This window comes from Felis catus, chromosome B1 (assembly GCF_018350175.1).
Source record: "Felis catus isolate Fca126 chromosome B1, F.catus_Fca126_mat1.0, whole genome shotgun sequence".
In the NCBI taxonomy this organism is placed as follows: domain Eukaryota; kingdom Metazoa; phylum Chordata; class Mammalia; order Carnivora; family Felidae; genus Felis; species Felis catus.
The window spans coordinates 160,677,370-160,698,016 of NC_058371.1; the positions used below are offsets into that span (position 1 = coordinate 160,677,370).

The window sequence follows — 20,647 nt, forward strand, 5'->3', positions numbered from 1 at the left end:
GCATGTGACTCTTAATTTTGGGGTTGTAAGTTTGAGCCCATGTTGAGTGTAGAGATTGCTTAAAATTAAAAAAAACAACAACAAAAAAACACACCAGGACTTTTATCCTTTTCTCCATCTTGTGTCTTCTGCTCCTTCATTTCCATTCCTATTTTTCTTAATATTTGAGTAGGTGTATGATGAACAATCTCATTCTGTTCTGTAACAAGAATTAACATATTTAGGCTTGTCAGTAGCTTGATTTTAAAAGCTAAACACAATAAACTGCAGTTAATCATTGAGCTAGGGTTATTTTTTGTTCTCAGTGGGTCCAAGGTCATGATTCTAATGGAACTCAAAAAATAAAATATTTGATATCAGGGGCGCCTGGGTGGCTCAGTTGGTTAAGTGTCTGACTTGGGCTCAGGTTATGATCTCATGGTTCAGGAGTTCAAGCCCTGCATTGGGCTCTGTGCTGACAGCTCGGGTCCTGGAGCCTGCTTTGGATTCTGTGTCTCCCTCTCCCTGCCCTTCCCCCACTCATACTCTGTCTCTCTGTCCATCTCTTAAAAATAAAGAAACGTTAAAAAAAATTTTTTTTTAGTTAAAAAAAATTGATATCAAGGTTAGGTTGCTGATCTTAGAATTAGTAAGTTTTTCAAAATCATACTACTAGTTTGCTTTATATTCTGACTTTATATTCTTACTAGTTTGCTTTATATTGTTCATCTTCCACCATTATGGTCTTTAATTGCCTTTTTCCTTGATGGAGAAAAAGATACCTTTACATTTCCTCAGATGTTTCATACTTGAATCATAATATATATTATTTGTTGGGTAGAATCTCTAGTTTTCCTGCAGACACCCCTTTTAGAGCCCTCCTCCTTCCTGCTTCAGTCTTGATAGGTTTGGAAGCCTGTATGTCTTACCATTCAGAGATGTTCCTGCATTTCTGGGTTAGATTTACTCTTTCTTAGATTCCACATATGTCTCTTTTATGGCATTCTCTGTCTTTTGGCTGGAATGTGTCCTAAATTAACTTCAATACACAAGGTGCTTATGATTAATCCCAGTGTACAAGGTTCCAAATTCTTGCTGTCTGAAAATGGCTTTGGCCTGCTCATAATTGCTTGATAGTTTGGCAGCGTGTAGAAATTTAGATTCAGATTAATTTCCATCAGAACTTAAGGGTTTTGCTCTGTTTTGTTTGGGTCAAGATGCTAAGTCTGATGTTACTCTGGGACTTACACTCCTTCCTTCTCTGCTTGGAAGCTTTAGTATCTTATCTTTCTAGTTTGGACTCTTCTAGTTATTTGTCTTGGTATGAGTTATTTTTTGTTCTTTCTGGACTCTCGAGTTGGTAGGCCCTTTGTGGTTGAAATGCATGTGTCTTCCTTTCCGTATGGGAAATGTTCTTTTATTATGATTTGGTAATATTTCTTGGTTTTTCTATGTTCTCTCATTTTGAAATGCCCACCAGCAGAATACTGGCTTTTTGGATTGATTTTATGTCATTTATCTCTTCTCATGTTTTCTCTTTTTTTTATTATGTATTCTGATAGATGCCTTCAACTATATGTTTCTGCCTTTCTGTGAATGTCTATAAGTACATTGTTAATATTACAGTAGCTTATTTTCTGCTTGTATCATTTCAAAAAGCAACATGGTATAGTAGTTCCAGGCTTATGCAATAGAACCAGAATGCCAGACTGTGTGGGTTTAGATCCCAGCTCCACCACTTAATAATCTTAGGTCACTTGATGTGATAAAGGAGTTTGTATTTGTATAGCATTTATAACAGTTCTTGGTGTAGAAATCTGTATTACTCTTTGTTAAATATATAGCATCCTGGTTTTGTTTCATGCAATGCAGTTTCTACAGGAGTGTCTCGATATTTTGTTTTGATTTTGAGTTTTCTTCTGTACCCTAAATATTCTGGTTCTTCCAGGGTTAATTGGTGTACTTATTTAGTTGTTTTTCTAGCCCCTGTTTTCCATTGTATGTTTGTAGTTCTGCTCTAATTCCTTAAGCAGAATCTTTCTCAAGTAACTCATGATTTTGTTTCAATGGAATATTTTAAACTATAGAACAGTATACACAATAGAATAATGAACTTCCATCTGTCACCCAGCTTTAATAACTTTAATAACTTTTTTCATCTATACTCTTACTCATCCTTTCCTAATATTGTTTTGAAGTACATCCCACATGTCATTGATCTGTAAGTATTTCTGAGTATATTTCTAAAACTGAAGGCTTTAAGTCCTTTTAAATTTTAGAAAAATTGATGGACCCCCACTTCCCCTGCTGTTACCTTTTTCCCCCCTCCATGTTGAAGGAACTGGATCAGTTGTTCTATAGAATATTTCCCATTCTGGATTTGTCTCATTGCTTTTTCCTGATGTCATTTTACTTATTCCCTTCCAGTCTTAATGTAAACTAGAAGTTTGATCTTTTTGTTTTCTTTCATTGTTGTCCCCTTAAAGAGCCTTTTTAGAAATTTTTTTACTTCATTGTCTGTCTACTTCCTGAGACCCAGGGGACAGATCATAGTGTTATGCTTTGGAGGATAAGAAACTGTTTTAACTTACTGTTTAAGATCTTTTTACCTCTTGGGTGTGATATTGTTCCAGTTAAGAATATATAATCTAAAGGTTTGATCCTATTTTGATTCTTTTTCAACAAGAATATTTGACACATTGTACTGAGTATTACATGTTACATCAGGAGGTACATAATATCTGGTTTTCTCACTTTTGGAGATGCTAAGCTTGATTAGTGCATACAGATGGTGACATTGTCATATATTGTGAAATCCACTATTACTTTTTCTCCTAATGGTTTTAACATCTATTGATGATTATTGCCCATCTGTGTAATTCATTTCTTTTGTTCTTATTAGTTGAAATTCTTGGAAGGACTAACTCTCATCAACTAGGTCTCTTTGCCTTCCTTGAGATACAGTTTGATAGGATAGGCAAGAAGAGTGCATTATTAATTTTCTTTTATTTACCAATTTTTGATTAGCCCTTAGTGTACATACTGTTAATATCCATTGGCTTTAGTATTATACTTTTTTTTTTAAAGCATTTTTAGCTATTTGTAAGGACTACTATTTCCAGAGTGTTATTCTTTCTTTGAGGTCTTCCAAAGAACAAAGGCAAAATTTACTGTTTTTAAATAGAATAAAACTTATTCTATCTTGTATTCATTTACATTTAAATATTTTATTTCCTCATGACTCATTAGTTATTTCCATCTCCCCTAAAAAGAGGATATGAAAATAGAAGAATGATGGAATCACATGGGATGATAGGATATGGGGGGGGGGCGGGAATTGTCACTGTTGTGCCAGGTTTTCAGTTTTTAATTTTTTTATATTACCCAAGTTATTGCATCATATTTCAACAAGTTATAAAGGAACCTTGGAGACACACCATGTTTGTAGGTTCCCTTTTAGTTTTCACTGAATGCAGTTGAGAATTCAGAAATTTTCATTTCTGTCCAAAGTGGTGAAGAGAGGAAAAATGACAGTGGAAGATATTTCACGTCTCTTTGACAAATCAGCAGATGAATGCAAAGAGAAAATAGCGCTCCAGGTCCAAACCAGCATTGTCCAATAGAAATATAATGTGAACCACAAGTGTCAGCCACATACATAATTTAAAATTTGCCTTTAAAAAGTTAGCAAAGAAAATAATGTCTTATGAGGAAAACAAATATTTGGAATTCTGTTTAAAAATTAATACTTTTGGGACAACTTTGCTGGATTCTTCTGTCACTTTTTTGATCAGATAACTTCTCTCTCTTCCTCTTCTCCTCTGCATTCACTCCAAATATGCCAAGTTTTCCCATGGATCTATATAGCTTGGTATTGGACTAGCTTGTGTTTACTTTGTCTCCTTATATGCTTTATTTTCCTTTTACTTCTTCATTTCCTGGCATTGAACCCTGCCTTCCCAAAGTATCAGGTTGTACCTTTGTCTAAGGCTGTCTTTTTGAGCTGAAACAATGGCTTTCAAACTTCTCTGACTGTAGCCTATAATAAACATATTTTATGACCCAGCGTGTGTGTGTGTGTGTGTGTGTGTATGTATGTGTATATATGTGTATGTATACATATACATACTCAGAAACAGATCTGAAACAAAAATTTCAAGAAATACCCTTACAATAACTAGGTGTCTTATACTATAATTTTTTTTTCTGTATCCTGTTTTATTTTTAAAATGTTTATAACCCACTATATTGCTGGACCAAAGGGTAAGACATTTATGGTTTTGTTAAGATATTGATACATTGTTCTCTGTAAGTTTGTGCTAATTTATACTCCCAGCAGCAACGCATGAGAATAATGTGAAAGCTGGTATTATAAGTACTTTCAAAATTCTGCTCCAAGAATATGTGACTCTACAGTGTCTTCAAACTTGATGGACACCCATCCTGCTTGGGGATAAAGTATCTTGTGCTTCAACTACTTTTTAGTAGTAGTAGGAGAGGGAGAAAGAAACCTGTGGGTTAGTTGAACATTAGGAATTCCATCTTGATTGATTTACCACATTTTGATGATACCTTTTTGAAATAAATAAAATAAAATAAAATAAAATAAAATAGGTTCTGCCTTGTAGGCCTGTATGATTCTGTGACTCAAGGCAAATTTCTTCACTTCTTAATTTCCTCCCGTATCTATCTTGTCTCAGAGAATGATCTTTTCATCTCTTTTCTTACTCTGACCAGCCACGTGGGCTTATTTTTACTTCAGCACAAATGCCACATTTTCTCTTATATCTGGCCTTTTGAACTTGCTATTCCCTTTGGATGGAACACTTTCTCTTCCTCCTGCCTTGCTTTATTTGGCCAGATCCTACTCATGTTTGCATTTAATGCCCCACCTTTAGGGAACCATTCCTAGTGAATTCCCACCAGACTGGTCTGTATTTCTCCCAGCTTTCTCCTCACAACATCATGATTCTTAAAGGCTTTCATCCCATAAGGCTTTCATCCCATTTGGAGTTGCCCTACATAGTGAGCTCCCTATAGGGATTGATGGCATCTGACATGTTCATTGCTGCATCCTCGATTTCTGGCACATAGGAGGCCCCAATTAATGCTGTATACGTGGATGGGAAAAAAATACTAGAGACATTGTTACTTGTTTTCCAGAATTTTTATTTTAATTTTTTCCTGTAAAGTTGCTGAAACTTAGAAGCTGATTTTATCACAGTTTAACATTTCTTCAGAACATTCTACATTCATCTTAGATGAACCTTTAGAACTTGGTGAGTTTCACTAGGTATCTTCAGTCTTCATTTTGAGCTCAGAGGTATGCCATGCTTTTTTTTTTTTTTTTGCATAACTCATAATTATTGGGTGCAGTGAGGTTTGCAGTGTTCTGACAAGATAAGATGGAGTATTATAAAACTATTTAAAGCATGACCTGCTACCTGCCTTGGTACCTTTAGAATTTTAATTTTTTTGAGGAGTAAAAAGTTATTCATTGGTAAGATAATTAATATCCAGATGTAAAGTATTGTCTTTTCACAAACTCTTGAAATTTTTCAAAGTTACTACTCAGGAGTAAGAATTAAAACACCCTGAGATAAACAGGGTGACTTACAAATGAATAAAAAGTAAAATAAGTTATTTCCTGTTACATTTTAAGTTGAGCAATAAAGAATTAGTTGGTTGAGGTAAAGAAGGGCCAGTCACCCTCTGCAACTCTAGCTTACAAGCAAGCCTGTCAGGAGTCAGCAAAATACCAAGTCTAGCCTGCTGCTTGTTTTTGTATGACCCATGAGCTAAGTAGCATTTACATTTTTAAATGATTGGAGGAAGAAAAATCTCAACAGAATACTATTTTGTGACATGAAAATGATATGAAATTCAAATTTGAGCATCTGTGAATAAAGCTTTATTGGAACACAGCCACTCTTTTTATGTATTGTGTATGGCTCTTGTGGTAGAATTAGGTACAGTAGTTGCATCAGAGACCTTAGGTCCAGAAAGCTAAAAATATTTACTAGATGACCCTTAATTTTAATATAGTCAATTTTATCAAACTGTTCTTTTATGGTTAGTGCCTTTTGTGTTTTAAGAAATCTTTGCCTAGCCCAAAACCAAGAAGGTATTTTTGTATGTTTTCTTCTATAAACTTGATTGTTTTAACTTTTACATTTAAGTTTATACATGGCATGTGATAGGATTCATGGTTCATTTTATTTTCTATATGGAAACCCGTTTTAGCAAAAATCATCAAAAAGACTGTCCTTTCCCTTTTGTAATATACTAGTCTTTGTTGTAATTCAGGTGAGTGTTTATTTGTGGGTCTATTTTTGGACTCCATTGTGTTCCATTGGTCTGTTGTTGCGGAGTGCCATACTCTTCTAATTACTATAGCTTTAAATCCTCCAATTATGCTCTTCACAATTGCCTTGGTTTTCTTGATCCTTTGAATTTCAATAAAAATTTTATACTCAACCTGTCAGTTTCCTGAATAAATAGATATCCTGCTTAATAATAAGGAAGTTTAAAATAATAGTAAGCAAGTTTAGTGTTATTTTGTTATTTAATATTATTGACTAGCTTAAATCTACAGATCAACTTGGATGTATATTGGACATCTTTCAATATTAAAGTTTCAATACCTTTACTATGGTAGTACCTCTATATATTTAAGCCTTTTAAAATTTCTCTCAGAATCTAATTTTGTTTTTTTTTTAATTTAATTTTGTTTATAGAAGTTTTATACATCTCTTAACTTTTTAAGGTATGATAATGATATTGTGGTTATGTTTTTTTAATAGTCCTTGTAATTTATAGATTTGTACTGAAGTGTTTAAAGATGCATTGACACAGTTTTGAGGATTTGCTTTTATTATTTATTTATTAAAAAAAATTTTTTTTAACATTTATTTATTTTTGAGACAGAGAGAGACAGAGCATGAACGGGGGAGGGTCAGAGAGAGGGAGACACAGAATCTGAAACAGGCTCCAGGCTCTGAGCTGTCAGCACAGAGCCGGACACGGGGCTTGAACTCACGGACGGTGAGATCACGACCTGAGCCGAAGTCGGATGCTTAACTGACTGAGCCACCCAGGCTCCCCGAGGATTTGCTTTTAATAATGTAAGGGAGGGTGGGGAGGAACGGAGAAGGGGCAGACTAGATGTAACCAGATTGACTGTGATTTGATAATTGTTAAATGGGTGATATGTTGGTTAATTACATTATTCTTTTTACTTTTGTGTATATTTGACATTTTTGATAAAAATAGATTTAAAAAATGTAATGACTACAGTAGATTGAAACACAGATATACGATTCCAGAAGTTCATCATAATATTAAAAAAAAAATTCTCGGTGGGTCGCCTGGGTGGCGCAGTCGGTTAAGCGTCCGACTTCAGCCAGGTCACGATCTCGCGGTCCGGGAGTTCGAGTCCCGCGTCAGGCTCTGGGCTGATGGCTCAGAGCCTGGAGCCTGTTTCCGATTCTGTGTCTCCCTCTCTCTCTGCCCCTCCCCCGTTCATGCTCTGTCTCTCTCTGTCCCAAAAGTAAATAAACGTTGAAAAAAAAAATTAAAAAAAAAAAAATTCTCGGGGCGCCTGGGTGGCTTGGTCTATAAGCGTCCGACTTCGGCTCAGGTCATGATCTCATGGTCCATGAGTTCGAGCCCTGCGTTGGGCTCTCTGCTGACAGCTCAGAGCCTGGAGCCTGTTTCAGATTCTGTGTCTCCCTCTCTCTCTGCCCCTCCCCTGTTCATGCTCTGTCTCTCTCTGTCTCAAAAATAAATAAATGTTAAAAAAAAAATTTTTTTTTAAAAATAAATAAAAAAATTCTCATAGGCACCAGGTCATTACTCTGAAAATCATTTGTAAATTAAAGAATCAACCATTTAATGTTTTTATGCACAGATTATATTCCAGGATAACCAAATAGTTCAGAGGAAAAGTTTACTTTATGGAATAATCCCAGCTGATAAGAAATGCTGAGAAAATAATAGGATTAGAAAATCACCACAGTGCAATTTCTAATGAAATAGTGGATCTAGATAATGATCAGTCAATGACTACTAAAGCCAGTAGGTGAAAAGTCTGTTGGGACATAGATATAATACAGTAGGTAGACCAAGATGGAGTAAGCCTAATTCTCTGACTGATTAGACCTTGAAACTCTTAATACAAAAACCAACTGTCCAATGACTGAAAATTAATCATCGGCAAATTGAGAAGGGAAGTCATAATTTGAAGAGTTGCCTGAATAATTGTGAGTTTATCATTTTTCTTGTTCCACGATCCAGCTTTGATGAAATGGTGGGCTCCACTGTCGAGCTGCACAGTGGGTGTAGCCGTTAGCAGAAACTTCAAGCTAGCCAGAGGATAAGGAAAAGGGGGTCCCCCCCTTTTTTTTTTCCTTTTTCTCTCTCAAGCCTGCCCTGAGACTGTTTGTAGTCAGTAAATTGCACTGCCATGGTGGCACAAACACTTAAAACTCTGAGAGAAAATAATTTCTCTGGCCAGAGGAGTTGGGAAAGAGACTTCTGGAAACGAGCATGCTGGGGAAATCTCAGGGAGAAGAGAACTGAGAGGAGATTTCCTAATTGTGAGTGTGAACCCATAAACATCCCACCTCACTCATGAGCTACACATGCACAGAACAGACCCAAAGAAAGACAGCAAAGACTTAGAGAACTGAACTGTGATATAAACCTCCGTTCAGATCCAGACTTGCCTCTGAGTGATGCTTGCAGAGGATAAACCCAAGTAACATAGTAAAAATAAAGGCTTTAAAAACTGAACTGACATTCGAACTGCCACCCACAGAAGCAATTTCAGAACTTGCAGTTTAAACTTACATAAATTGAGTTATCCAGAAGAGGTTAATAGAATCTTGAGTTTCATAACGTAGTATCTAAGATATAAGTTATATCTAAGATATTATCCAAAATTACTTGACATACAAAGAAACTGGACAATCTGATCACTTTTTAAGGGAAAAGACAATAAACATGCCAAACCTGAGATGAGCCAGAATGATGGAATTATTGTAACAGTTGCTTTAAAGTCTTTTTCTATCTGTACTCCTTGAGGTAAAAGTGAACACTCTTGAAATGAATGGAAGCATCGTTCTCCTCTGAAAACCAGAAACCATGTAAAGAAATCAAATGGAAATTTCAGAACTGAAAAATACAATATATGAAGTATGAATTTACTGGCTCAATAGCAGACATAAAGATAAATCCATAGAAATCTCACATCCTCTGTCTTCTGTATCAAGGGTGTGTCTCTGTTCTATAATTCTTGTCAAGGCCAGGTTGCACCTTATGAAACCTGGTCATAGGCCTTCTGGCTGTGATTCATACATCCTCTCTTATCCTTAATTACTCCTGCTTGCATTCTACAAAGATGTGTCTGCAGTGTGAGCCCCGTCTCCCTTGCTACTCCATAGATTCGGATAGGGTCTCGGCCTACCATTTTTTAAGACCTTCTCATTTCAGGGGAGGATCCAGCAACTAGTTTAAATCAGTTTAAGCAAGTTTAAAAAACAGTAATAGTCAACTAAGAGACCCATGTATATTTATTTCAAAGCTTTGAAAGTAAATAGGGATAGAGAGATAAGTAGAAATGGATAGCAAATATGATTCATACTGAAAAATCTTACAATGTAAAAAGAGTAAGTTTATCTTGAAATGTAGGTATAATGATTATTTTAGTGAAGAAGAAATACCGTATGGTAATTTTCTGAATAATTTGTGGTTCAGGATGCATCTAAAGATATTTGAACTAGTTTTCAGATGGTTGGGAACTTGCTTGGCCTACTTGGCTGCACAAAAGCAACCTGGCAGTTTACTCGAGTTTTAATAGGTCAAAACAACTGCCTGTTTTATAAAGTGATTATCCTGCAAAAAGTTAGAGGAATACTTGTGGCTTTAAAAATTGGTATCTTTTTAGTGGCATTTTATGTGGTTCTGGTGGCCATATAATATGTCAAAGCATTATCATATTTGTATATATTGGTTTTAAGTTTTTAAATATCTCATGAGCTGGTATTTTCATAATATTACTTAATCAAATTTCCTGGGGCACCTGGGTGGCTCAGTTGGTTAAGTGTCTGACTTTGGCTCAGCTCATGATCTCACGGTTTGTAAGTTCGAGCCCCGTATGGGGCTCTGTGCTGACAGCTCAGATCCTGGAGCCTGGTTCAGATTCTACGTGTCCCTCTCTCTCTCTGCCCCTCCTCTGCTCATGCTCGCTTACTTGCTTTCTCTCTTTCCCTCAAAAGTGAATAAACATTAAAACAAAATTTAAAAAAAATCAAATTTCCTAACAGGTTCCTGGAGATTTTTAGCACTGATGAAATTCTATACTTCCTCTAGGTTGATAAAATTTATGCGTTCATTTCCTCTCTCCCTTTCCCCCTCCCCCTCCTCCTCCCTCTCTCTCCTGCTTCCTCTCCCTCTACCCTCAGATCCAACTCAGAAATTTTCATACACTTATCTTTTTAAAATAGGCCAATCCACAAAGGCTGGCATTTAATTAATATTCTTTGGACACCTGTTTGACACTTATAAATTATGCTTTTTTTAATATATGGTATAGCACATTAAATAGTTGTCCAAAAGGGAAAAGTATGCTTTCATATTCATTTGGACATTAACTTTTGCCATTCAGAACACCAGACATAGAGCCTGTTGCTGCCATATAGCAATAAAGTTAGACTTGAAAGTTGCAGTTGAACTCCTGGAGCAGGAATTATCATCCACATTATTTTTCAGTTCCCTTGAGGAAACCTGAAGGGAAAAGATAGCTACTTTAATAATATAATACAAAAACAAAGAAAAAGTTCCAAACTTCCTGACATGGTTGTGTAGTCTTTTACCTGTTGTTCTTTAATGTCTTATCTTCCCCAAAGATACTTAATTTTGTTTTCACCAAAGAGAGACTTCTTGGGTCATGAAATGTGGAAGGCAGAATAACGGTTCTTCAAAGATGTCCATGTCCTGATTCCCAGAACCTGTGACTATGTTAGGTTAATGTGACAAAGAGAAATTACAGTTGGAAAGATTATCTTGGATTATCTGGGTGGGCCCAATGTCATCAATCACAAGGGTATTTATAAGGGTGGGAAAGGGAGGCAAAAGAAATGGCAGCAGGAGAAGAACATGGCCTGCTGCTGGCTTTGAAGATTGAGGTGGGGAGCCTTGAGCCAAGGAATATGAGCAGCCTTGAGAAGGTTGAAAAGGCAAGGAAACAGATTTGTTGCTAAAGTTTCCAGAAAGGAACACAGTCCTACTGACACTTCGAGTTTAGCCTAGTGAGACCTGTATTAGGCTCAGATCTCTAGAACTGGGAGAGAATACATTTATGTTTTTTCATTCCATTAAGTTTGTGGTAATGTGTTCTAGAAGCCATAGGAAACTAACACATAGCACATCTATTTAGTTTTTCACTAACAGCATGAATTTTACATATTGATTAATTGAATCCTGATGTGAATGACAATGTGATTTCCTATGAATGTGAATTCTAGTTTATTAAGTCATTCGTGTTGATAATATGTTGGACGTTGATGAATGGACTTTTGTGTATCTGGGAGTCTTTGTTTGCTACCTCATAGGAATGGCAAGAAGTTCATTGTGGCTAGAGAACAGGGAGTGTGTGTACAGTGAGGGTGGAATGGGAGATGAGGCCAGAGAAATAGAATGAAGCTGAAAAGGAAAAGTGACCTTCAGAAGCCTTGGTTTCTCCTTCACATGTCCTTTAGTATTTGTATTGTTTGTGCCTGTAGAAGTAAATGCTGTTAAGTTGGAATTATAAAAAGTTTTATCAGCATGACTTGGGCTATATAGAGTTGTGAGCAATCATTTCATTTCACCACAGAATGGCTCATGGAGTGGCTTATTCATATTATAAGCGCACGAAGGATTTAATGGCAAAAAGGAAGGCATGGTGTTTAAACAAAACTTGAAAAAGAATTAAGCATTTCTGTCTCTCAGATATTCCCTGACCATCTCAGATAAACTTGCTTTCCTCCTTTCCGCCTTTTCTGGGATGAGAAACTGTGAGAGCTCAGCAAAGATTAGGAGGCTAGGACAAGTTGGGGAAAAAAAGACATAGGCACAAATAAATTAAAGCTATACTGCCCATTTTAAAAAATGTGTTTTTTGTGGTTTTGAATCAGGCGGGTCACGTGGTATCTCAGTTTGTGTGAGCTATATAGAAGGATCAGGTGTTTGGAATTGAGAATATGGAGAGGCATGTGATTGTTTCCAATGGTGAGTTCTAGAATAATTCCAGGGAATGAGTGGGAGGTAGGATGGTGCACAGGATTGTTGGAAGAGAGGAAGTAAAGGCCAAGATGTTGGGCGGACAGTTGTTACAGATATTAAAATGCAGAAACAATGACAGAAGAGGTATTGGAGAGAGTAATAACCCCAAGGGAATGAGAGGGCTTGCTCTGGGAGTTTTTGAATGGTTACAACGTGGAGAGGGTACTTTCTGACATTGTCTGGAGGCATGAGATCTGAAGCTGGGGATTTCAGGGAGGGGGGAGAAAGGGGAGTAATTCAGGAATGACAGTGAGGAACAAGGAGGTCCACCTCACCACCAAGACCTAGTCATCGGTGACATGGGAGAGGAAAACAGCTGTCATTCGAAAGGACTGGAGTTAGAGCAGAGCTCCGAGAGGAGAGTGGGGCTTCAGTTGGTACAAGGAAGGTGAAGAGGTGCAACAGCGGTATGGAGGCAATAGGAGATTTTGCTCATGATATCATGAGTTCCAGAGAACAGTTAAAGGAGTTTGGAAATTGGGAAAGGAAGGACAAAGGGATCAATGAGGGGATATAAAGAGTAAATGAGGACAAGAATCCAGGTAATGGGGGGAGGGTTGTGATGTGGAGGGTTTGGGCCTTTCCTGGTGACTGATATAAAAGGAAAGTAGGACATAGTGAGATTAATCTTGATTGTTTCCTAGGCAGGTTATTGTAAATATTGAGGGAGAGAGGGTTTGAGAAAGGCAAACTTACCAAGAGCAGCCAGAGATATTTGGACTTGTATTAAATTTCTGTTGCTGTCATACAAATTACCACTTAAAGTCTTAAAACAATAAAAATCTATTATCTTACAGTCCTGCAGCCCAGTGGTTCCATAATAGGTCTCACTGGACTAATAAAATCAAGGTGTCAGCAGGGGTGCATTCCATTCTGGAAAATTCCTTTCTCTCCTTTCAGGGGAGAATCTGTTTCCTTGTGTTTTCAAGCTTCTTGATACCTCACATTCCTTGTCTTATGGCCCTTTTCCTCCACCTTCAAAACCAGCAACATTGCATCTTTCTGGTCCTTCTCCTGTCTCATAATTTCTCTCTGACCACAGCTGAAAGGTCCTCTGCTTTTTAAAAATTTTTTCAATTTTATTTCCAGCATAGTTAACATACAATGTTATATTAGTTTTAGGTATATAATATAGTGACTCAACACTTCCATACATCACCCAGTGCTCTTCACAAGTGCCCTCCTTAATCCCCGTCACCTATTTAACCCATCCCCCCACCAACCTCCCCTCTGGTAACCATCAGTTCTCTAAATTTAAGTCTGTTTCTTGGTCTCTCTCTCCCTCCCTCCCTCCCTCCCTCCCTCCTCCCCCCCTTTGCTCATTTATTTTGTTTCTTAAATACCACATATGAGTGAAATCATGTGGTATTTGTCTTTCTCTGACTGATTTACTTTGCTTAGCATTATATTTTCTAGCTCCATCCATGTTGCTGCAAGTGGCAAGATTTTATTCTTTTTTATGGCTGAAGAATATTCCAGTGTGTGTATGTATGTGTGTGTGTGTGTATGTGTGTATACATATATATAACATCTTGTTATTAATTTTTTTATTTTAAAGAGAGAGAGCAGGGGAGAGGGTCAGAGGGAGAGCGAGAGAATCCCAAGCAGGGCTCGATCCTACGTCCCTGGGATCTCTACCTGAGCCAAAATCAAGAGTCAGATGCTCAACCGACTGAGCCACCCAGGTGCCCTATATCTTTATCCATTCATCTATCAGTGGACACTTGTGCTGCTTCCATAATTTGGCTATTGTAAATAATGCTGCAGTAAGCATGGGGTGCATGTGTCTGAAAGGTCCTCTGCTTTTAAAGACTCACATGATTGCACTATACCCACAGATAATTCAGGATAATCTCTCCATCAAGATCTTTAACCTTAATCACATCTGCAAAGTCCCTTTTTGCCATGTAAGGTAACATATTTACAGGCTCAAGGGATTAGGGCATGCTCCTTTTAGTGGCCAAAGGGCCCCCTCTTTCTTTCTGCTGATCCTAGTAAAGAGGCCTGGTGCAGAGTTGATGTAGTTTCAGGGTAATGGTATCTCCTTCAGTGTGTAGTTCACTCTGAGACTCAGGCTTTGGCTCTGTACCTTCAGATCATCTGTGGGACTTAGTGGAGGCTAGGGACAGGCTCTGGCCTCAGACTCATCTCTGAAAAAGGAATATGGTGCTTGTATATTCTGTGGATGAGACCAGTCCATCACATGAATAGGGAGCTCAGACATTATTTGAAGAAATACATTAGTTGAGTCATTGGAATAGTCTTGTGTCCTACTAAGAAAGTTGTGCTAACTTTTCCTTTTTATTTAATGAGGTTTCAGAAAAATGTCACATTTAGACATTTGAAAGATGAGAGCTCTGGTATCATTTGTTGTTTGTGTTGAGCCAGAATCTTGTCTGTTCATGAAAGTTTGGGGTGTGTTTCTGGTTCTTACTGTCAATTTTCAGTTTAAATTGGTCTTGGAAACTGCTTTATATAGAGTCAAGGATATTTTTCATCTTGCTAATATTTTACATCCATTGTAGAGGTAGGCTGATGTTCCCATTTAGTATTGAATAAGTTGAGAACTGTTTAATTTCATCTTTACTCCTACATTAAATAATTTAAAAAGTATTTAAATATTTATAAGTTAAAATTGTTCTTTTGGGAATAATTATCTTTTTAACTATAATACAAACATTGAGTACTCTGCAGAAACAAGTTAGAATTTTTCATAAATGGTGATAAACATAGTTAAGGATTGATGCTTGGGTTTTTATATACCAGTCAATTAAATTTCAGTGCTACTTTTAATTAATGTTAATAGACCCATCAGTCCCAGAATATTTGTGATATCAGATTTAACGCACCTAAATTCCAAATTAGGTCAGTGGGTCAATAGGTTATTAGGTTAGAAAAAGATTTATTGTAGTTTCCGTTTTTAAACCCAGGTTCCTAAGTTAATCGTTTTATTTTATTATTTTTATTAAAAATTTTTTAAAATGTTTGTTTTTTTTTGAGAGTGCAAAGTGGGGAGAGGGGCATAGAGACAGGGAGGCACAGAATCTGAAGCAGGCTCCAGGCTCTCAGCTGTCAGCACAGAGCCCAATGCATGGCACGAACTCACGAACTGTGAGATCATGACCTGAGCCGAAGTTGGACGCTTAACTGACTGAGCCACCCAGGCACCCCAATCGTTTTATTTTATTTTTTAAAAAAATTTTTTTTTCAACGTTTATTTATTTTTGGGACAGAGAGAGACAGAGCATGAACGGGGGAGGGGCAGAGAGAGAGGGAGACACAGAATCGGAAACAGGCTCCAGGCTCTGAGCCATCAAACCAGAGCCTGACGCGGGGCTCGAACTCCCAGACCGCGAGATCGTGACCTGGCTGAAGTCGGACGCTTAACCGACTGCGCCACCCAGGCGCCCCTATTTTTTTTAAGTTTATTTATCTTGAGAGAGAGCGAGCATGAGCAGGGTAGGGGCAGAGTGGGGGGAGAGAGAATCCCACCCAAGCAGGCTCTGAGCTGTTAGCACAGAGCCCAGTGTGGGGCTAGAACTCATGAACCATGAGATCGTGACCTGAGCCGAAATCAAGGGTCAGATGCTTAGCCGACTGAGCCACTTGGGCACCCCAAGTATACAGATATATTATAAAGAAGTAGCAGTGGGAACTGAATATCTAAACACTTCTTTCAAGATGGTTGTCACTTAAACATCTTAGAAAGTTGCAAGCTCATTCTGTGCTCTAAGAGTGAGACTGGAATTTGTATTTAAGGAACTCTCTTTGGTTCTGGAAAGTGCTGCTTTGGCATGCCCTCCTAGTTAAGAAGATACAAAGCAATACATTGCGATATAATCATAATGATAGATAAGCAGTGTACAACAGACTATATATGTTCAACAGGAGTTCTGAGAAGGGAGAGGATTGGAATAGTTAAAATGTCAATACTACCCAAAGCAATCTACACATTTAATGCAATCCCAATCAAAATTGTACTGGCATTCTTCTCAAAGCTAGAAGAAACGATCCTAAAATTTGTGTGGAACCACAAAAGACCCCGAATAGCCAAAGTAATGTTGAAAGAGAAAACCAGAGCTGGAGGCATCACAAACCCAGACTTTAGCCTCTACTACAAAACTGTAATCATCAAGACAGTATGGTCATTGGCACACAAACAGACACATAGACCAATGGAATAGAATAGAGAACCCAGAATTGGACCCACAAATGTATGGCCAACTAATCTTTGACAAAGCAGGAAAGAACATCCAGTGGGAAAAAGACAGTCTCTTTAGCAAATGGTGAGGGGAGAATTGGACAACAACATGCAGAGGAATGAAACTAGACCACTTTCTTACCGAATACACAAAAGTAAACTCAAAATGGATGAAAGACCTCAATGTGAGACAGGAAACCATCAAAACCTTAGAGGAGAAAGCAGGCCACGACCTCTTTGACCTCAGCCGCAACAATTTCTTGCTCAACAAGTCTCCAGAGGCAAGGGAATTAAAAGCAAAAATGAACTATTGAGACCTCATCAAGATAAAAAGCTTCTGCAACTGCAAAGGAAACGATCAACAAAACTAAAAGGCAACCGACAGAATGGGGAAAGATGTTTGCAAATGATGTATCATATAAAGGGTTAGTATCCAAAATCTATGAAAGAACTGACCAAACTCAACACCTGAAAAACAAATAATCATCCAGTGAAGATGATTATTCTTCTGTCCCATGAAGACATGAATAGACATGTTTCTAAAGAAGACATCCTGATGGCAAATAGACACATGAAAACATGCTCAACATCACTCATCATCAGGGAAATACAAATCAAAACCACAATGAGGTACCCCCTCACACCTGTCAGAATGGCTAACATTAATAAGGCAACAACAGATGTTGGCAGAAGATATGGTTTATATGTACAGTGGAATACTACTTGGCAATGAGAAAGAATGAAATCATGCCATTTGCAGCAATGTGGATGGAACTTGAGAAACTTAACAGAAGACCATGGGGGAAGGGAAGGGGAAAAATAATTACAAACAGGGAGGGAGACAAACTATAAAGAGACTCTTAAATACAGAGAACAGACTGAGGGTTGAGGGGAGGGCAGGGGAGAGAGGAAAAATGGGTGATGGGCGTTGAGGAGGACACTTGTTGGGATGAGTATTGGGTGTTGTATGTAAGCTGTGAATCATAGGAATCTACCCCCAAAACCAAGAGCACACTGTATACACTGTACATTAGCCAATTGACAATAAATTATATTTTTAAAAAAGGGGAGGTTTTCAAGTTCACTCTTAAAGTAGTGTTCAGTGTCTGTTTCATACCTCCTTTACCAAATGTATCAAACTCTTTGTTATTAAATGGACATTTTAGAGTCATTGTCTTGTCTGCACAGCAATATTGACATTTTTAACTTCTCAAACACTCTTTTCCTTTAATTTTAGTGACAGCTAATTCTTCTTGGCTTTCTTGTGTCTCTTTGATCCTTTTCCATCTAATTGATAATATTATTAATACCAATCATATTTATTTTTGAATACTAGTCATATTTAAAATTGCTGTTTTCTGTGTACTGTCCCATACACGTAACATATTTAATTCTCAGAACAACTGTGTGTACCTATCACTATTATCTCCGAAAAAATGATGTGTGGAGATGAAGTGACTATTCTAAGATCTGTAGCTAATAAAGGGGCTGAGCTATAATTCATACCCAGGAAATGTTTTCAGAGCCTGTTTCTTTTTTTCATTTTCCCTTTCAGATTATTTGTTTTTACTACATTGAAATGTCACTGATTTTTGTGTATTAATTTTGTGTCCTGCAACTTTGGCATTTGTTCTGATGTGCTTTTTTTGTGGAATCTTTAGGGTATTATTCTACATGTAAGATCATGTCATCTGTGAACAGGGATAATTTTACTTCCTACTTTCCATATAAAGGCTTTCCATATAAGCCTTTTTTTTTCCCTTGCCTAATTACTCTAGATAGAACTTGCAGTATGATGTTGAATACAGGTGATAAAAGTGGGCATCATTACCTTGTTCCTCATCTTAAAGGGAAAGCTTTCAGTTTTTCACTGTTGACCATGATGTTAGCTGTGGACTTTTCATATATGGCTTTTGTTATTTTGAGAAAATTGTTATCTGTTCCTAGTTTGTTGTGTGTTTTTTGTCTCGAAACAGTGTTGAATTATGTCAAATGATTGTTCTTCATTGATATATTTGTATGATTTTTATGCTTTGTTTTATAGACTTGCTATATCATATTGATTTTTGTATGTTGAAACATACCTTGCATCCCAGGGATAAATACCACTTGGTCATGCTGTATTATCCTTTTTATATACTCTTGGATTTGGTTTGTTATTATTTTGTTGAGGAATTTTGTATTTGTATTCATCAGGGATATTGTAGTTTTCTTTACTTGTGGGGTCTGTGTGGCTTTGGTGTGAAGGTGATGTTGGCTTCATAAAATGAGTTTGGGTGTGTTCCCTCTTCAATTTTTGGAAGGGTTTGAGAAAGATTGGTGTTAACTAATTCTTCGTTACATATTTGGTAGAATTCCCCATTGAATCTGTTTGGTCCTAGGCTTTTCTTTGTTGAAAGGTTTTTGATTACTGATTCACTATCTTTACTAGCTATAGGTGTGTTCAGATTTTCTACTTCTTCATGATTCAGTCTTGGTAGGTTATGTATTTCTAAGAATTTTATCTGTTTCTTCTAGGTTATCCAACTTGTTGGTATTTCTGTGGTGTCAGTTGTAGTATTGCCTCTTTCACTTCTGATTTTGAGTTATCTCTCCTTTTTTCTTAGTCTAGTTAAAGGTTTTTCACTTTGTTGACCTTTTCTAAAAATTCCTTTTTATATTTTTTTCCTATTGTTTCTCTATCCTCTGTTTACATCTATTTGAGATTTTTATTTCCTTCTGCTGACTTTGGGCTTATTTTTTCTTTTTCTGGTTCCTTGCAGTGTAAAGTTAGGGTTTGTTTTTGAGATTTTTTTTTCTTTTCTTAATGTAGTATTTACCTTATAAACTTCTCTCCTAGTATTGCTTTTGCTACATCCCATAAGTTTTGATATGTTATGTTTTTGTTTGTTCTAGGTATTTTCTAATTTCCCTTTTGATTTCTTCTTTGATCCATTTATTGTTTAATTTTCATACATTTGAATTTTCCAGTTTTCTTTGTGTTATCAAAGTTTATTCCATTGTGGGCAGAAAAGATAGTTGGTATGATTTTAGTCTTCTTAAGTTATTATGACTTATTTTGTGATCTAATATGTGATCTGTCCTGGAGAATATTCCATGTACAGTTGAGAAGAATGTGTGTTCTTTTGCTGTTGGGTGGAATGTTCTGTGTATGTCTGTCAAGTTGATTTACTCTGGAGTGTTATTCAAGTTGTCTGTTTCGTATTGATATTCTGTCTGGATGTTTTATCCTTCTTGATACTGGAGTATTGAAATCTCTTACTGTGTTGCTATCTATTTCTTTCCTTAGTTCCATCTTTCTTTGCTTCAAATATTTGGGTGCACTGGTGTTGAATGTATATATAATTGTTACATCTTCCTGATGACCTGACCCTTTCATCATTATATAACATCCTTTTATGCCTCTTGTTAGTTTTTGACTTAAAATCTATTTTCTTTGCTATAAGTATGGCCACTCCTGCTCTCTTTTGGTTATATTTGCATGGAATATCTTTTCACCTTTACTCTCATCTTCTGTATGTCCTTAAATCTAAAGTGAGTCTGTTGTAGACAACAAATGGTTGGATCTTTTTCTGATAAATGTATCGACTCTGTCTTTGCTGACTTTAGTTCATCTACATTTAAAGTAATTACTGATACAGAAGACTTACTGTGTCCATTTTCTTATTTGTTTTTGACTGTCTTAGAGTTTTCTGTCACTTTGTTCCTCCTGTTGTCTTCCTTTGTGTTTTGATTTCTTTCTCTTTTCCTTTTGTGTCTCTTCTCTAGGTATTTTCTTTTTGCTTAACCATGGGTCTTATATAAAACATCTTATAGTTTTGACAATCTATATTAAACTGATAACACTTCAGAAATCTATTCTTTCACGTCTCTCTCCCTTCTACATTTTGTTATCAACATCACAAATTACATCTTTTTATTGTATATCTTATGAATCCATTTTTGTAGTTATAGTTATTTTTATACTTTTGTCTTTTAACTTCTGTACTAGAATTGTTGTTTTTAGTCTTTATTTTTAATTTTTTTTAAAAACAATTTGGAGTTTAACATTTGTTATGTACACTTTTTGTGACTTAAGTTCTAAATTTTATGTAAAACTTTTTCATGAAAACTTCTATAAGTTAAGTAAATCTAATAAATAAT

The 20,647-nt window shown here is 36.6% G+C and overlaps 1 protein-coding gene across 6 annotated transcripts in view; it reads left to right on the top strand.

Annotated features, from left to right (window-relative positions):
- CLOCK (clock circadian regulator) overlaps positions 1 to 20,647 on the top strand; it is a 130,048-nt gene that overhangs the window by 22,703 nt on the left and 86,698 nt on the right. The window contains exon 1 of one of the 6 annotated variants that reach the window (XM_023253097.2): positions 11,389 to 12,387. The exons of the other annotated variants lie outside the window; for them this stretch is intronic. The gene's annotated coding sequence lies outside the window, so the exon portion shown is untranslated. Of the gene's footprint in view, positions 1 to 11,388; positions 12,388 to 20,647 lie in introns of those variants that run through there. 6 annotated transcript variants of the gene reach the window in all.